This window comes from Mus caroli, unplaced genomic scaffold (genome assembly GCF_978045245.1).
Source record: "Mus caroli unplaced genomic scaffold, Mus_caroli_1 scaffold_16, whole genome shotgun sequence".
NCBI lineage: Eukaryota > Metazoa > Chordata > Mammalia > Rodentia > Muridae > Mus > Mus caroli.
Window position 1 is genome coordinate 80,449,359 of NW_028227271.1, and position 3,879 is coordinate 80,453,237.

Genomic DNA, 3,879 nt, shown 5'->3' on the forward strand with positions numbered 1-3,879 from the left:
AAACATATTTTTACCTCAAACAACATAAATAACAGAGAGAAACAATCACTTTTCACTAATATCTCTTAACATCAATGGACTCAATTCCACAAAAAAAAAGACATAGACTAACAGACTGGATAGATAAACATGACCCAGCATGTTTCTGCATAAAGGAAATGCACCTCAGTGACAAAGACAGATACTACCCCAGAGTAAAAGGTTAGAGTACAAGCAAATGATTCCAAGAAAAAAGTTGTAGTAGCCATTCAAATATCCAATATAATTGACTTTCAACCTAAAGTTATCAGAAATGATAAGGAGGGACACTTCATACTGGTCAAAGGAAAAATCTACCAAGTTAGACTTTCAATTCTGAACATTTATGCTCCAAATGCAAGGGCACCCACATTCATAAAAGAAACTTTACTAAAGCTCAAAGCACACATAGAAAACCACACAATAATAGTTGGAGACTTAAACACCCCACTCTCAGCAATGGAAAGATCATGCAAACAGAAACTAAACAGAGACACAGTGAAACTAACAGAACTTATGAACCAAATGGCTCTAACAGATATTTGTAGAACATTTCATCCTAAAGGAAAAGAATATTCTTTCTTCTCAGGACCTCATGGTACCTTCTCCAAAATTGACCATATAATTGACTACCAAACAGGGTTCAACAGATAAAAGAAGATTGAAATAATCCCATGCACCCTGTCAGATCACCACAGACTAAGGCTGGTCTTAAATTCCAACAAAAACAGCAAAAACCATACATACATATGAAAACTGAAAAATGCTCTACTCAATGATAACTTTGCCAAGGAAGAAATAAAGAAAGAAATTAAAGATTTTTTTAGAATTTAATGAAATGAAGACATACCATACCAAAACTTATTGGATACAATGAAAGCAGTGCTAAGAGGAAAACTCATAGCTCTAACTAAGTGCCTCCAACAAGAAACTGAAAAGAGCTTACACTAGCATCTTGCCAGCACACCTGAAAGATCTAGAAGAAAAAGAAACAAATACACTGAAGAGGAATAGATGGCAGGAAATAATCAAACTCAGGGGTAAAATCAACAAAATAGAAACAAAAAGGACTATACAAAGAATCAACAAAACCAAGAGCAGGCTCTTTGAGAAAATCAGCAAGATAGATAAAACTTTAGCCAGATGAACCAGAGGGCACCGAGACAGATTCCAAATTAATCAAATCAGAAATGAAAAGGGAGACATAACAATGGAAACTGGAAATTCAATCATCAGATCCTATTCCAAAAGTTTACACTCAACTAAATTGTAAAATCTGGATGAAATGGACAATTTTCTACACAGATACAAGATGCCAAAGAAACCAGGTGTGTGGAACAAGCCTCTGGACAGCCGCTATGTCACACTAACCGGGACCACCACACGAGGGAAGAAGAAGGGTCAGATGGTGGATATCCATGTCAATCTGACAGAGAAGGAGCTGCAGGAGCTGACCAAACCCAAGGAGCTGTCCAGGGAAGCATGCCCCGAGGGAAGGAGGGCCTGCCAGGTCGGGGCAGACCAGGGGCCACACGTGGTCCTCTGGACACTGGTCTGCCTGCCTGTGGTCTTTGTGCTCTCTTTTGTTGTGTCTTTCTATTATGGCACCATCACCTGGTACAACATCTTTCTGGTGTACAATGAAGAGAGGACCTTCTGGCATAAGATCTCCTGCTGTCCGTGCCTCATTCTCTTCTACCCAGTACTCATCATGACCATGGCATCTTCCCTGGGGCTCTATGCCACCCTGGCTCAGCTCTCATGGTCCTGGGCAGCATGGTGGCGAGCTGCCTGTGACATGGAGAAAGGCTTCTGTGGTTGGCTCTGTAGCAAGCTGGGTCTGGAGGACTGTTCTCCCTACAGCATTGTGGAACTGTTGGAGTCTGATAATATCTCGGGCAATCTCTCCAACAAGGACCCCATCCATGAAGTAGAAACCTCTACTGTCTAGACCTCTAGTGACTTCCTTTCTAGGCCCTAGTTGTCTATAGTCATTCAACAGAATCTAGTAGTTCTTTCCTTAAACAATCTAATGCCCTCTACATTCCTGGGACAGCCTAGCCCAATCTGGCATATCTCATCATCTTCATTATTCCAAGATGGCGAAAAATAAAAAAAGCAACTCATGCCAAAGCTGTGCATCTGAAATACAAATGCTTCTTGACTCTTTGCTCAAAAAAAAAAAAAAAAAAAGATGCCAAAGTTAAAACAGGATCAGATAAACCATCTAAACAGTCCCATAAATCCTAAAGAAATAGAAGCAGTTATTAATATTATCCCAACCAATAAAAAGCCCCAAACCAGATGGGTTTATGGAGAATTTTATCAGACATTTAAAGAAGACCTAATATCATTACTCTTCAGACTATTCCATAAAAATATAAACAGAAGGTACACTAACCAATTCATTCTATCAAGCCACAATTATGCTTATACCTAACCCACACAAAGACCAAAGAAAGAGAACTTTAGACCAATCTTCCTATGAACAATGATGCAAAATACTCAATAAAATTCTCCTCAACCAAATCCAAGAACACATCAAAATAATTATTCACCACGATCAAGTAGGCTTCATCCCAGGGATGCAGGGATGGTTCAATATATGGAAATCCATCAAAGTAATCCACTACCTTAGCAAACTCAGAGAAATAAAACCACATGATCATTTCCTTAGATGCTGAAAATCATTTGACAAAATCCAGGATCCCTTCACGTTAAAAGTCTTGGAAAGATCAGGAATTCAAGGCCCATACCAAAACATAGCAAAAGCAATATACAGCAAACCAGCAGCCAACATCAAACCAAATGGAGAGAAACTTGAAGCAATTGCACTAAAATCAGTGACTAGACAAGGCTGGCCACTCTCTTCCTATCTATGCAACATAGTAGTTGAAGTTCTAGTTAGGGAAATTAGACAACAAAAGGAGGTCAATGGATAGAAATTGGTAAAGAAGAAGTCAAAATATCACTATTGCAGATGATATGATAGTATACTAAAGTGAACCCAAAATTCCTACCAGAGAACTCCTAAAGCTGATAAACAACTACAGCAAAGGGGCTGGATATAAAATTAACACTCCCCCCCCCCACAAAATCAGTAGCCTTGCTCTACTCAATGGATAAACAGGCTGAGAAAGAAATTAGAGAAAAGGCACCCTTCACAAAAGTCACAAATAATGACTTGGTGTGACTCTAACCAAGCAACTGAAAGATCTGTAAGACAAGAACTTTAAGTCTCTGAAGAAAGAAATTGAAGATCTCAGAAGATAGAAGGATCTCCCATGCTCATGGATTGGCAGGATTAATACAGTAAAAATGTGGAAAGCAATCTACAGATTCAATGCAATCCCCATCAAAATTCCAAATTAATTCTTCATAGAGTTAGAAAGAGCAATTTGCAAATTCATTTCAATAACAAAAATTTAGGAAAGTGAAACTATTCTCAACAATAAAAGAACTTCTGGGGGAAGCAGAGCAGTAGTGATAAAAATTGCATGACATTGGTTCAGAGACAGGCAGGATGACGAATGGAATAAAATTGAAACCCGGAAATTAACCCACTCACATATGGTAACTTGATCTTTGACAGAGGAGCTAAAACCATCCAGTGGAAGAAAGACAACTTTTTAAACAAATGGTGCTGGTTTAACTGGTGGTCAGCATGTATTAAAATGAAAATTGACCCATTCTTATCTCCTTGTTCAAAGCTCAAGTCCAAGTGTATCAAGGACCTCCACATAAAACCAGGTACACTGAAACATAGAGTAGAAAGTAGGGAATTGCCTCAAACACATAGGCACAGGGGAAAAATTCCTGAACAGAACACAAATGGCTTATACTGGAAGATCATTTGGAATA

At 38.7% G+C, this 3,879-nt stretch overlaps 1 pseudogene; it reads left to right on the top strand.

The window, feature by feature from the left end:
• The first annotated feature begins 1,303 nt into the window (after positions 1-1,303).
• Positions 1,304-1,969, top strand: LOC110310765 (transmembrane protein 169 pseudogene; annotated as a pseudogene).
• The last annotated feature ends 1,910 nt before the right edge of the window (positions 1,970-3,879 follow it).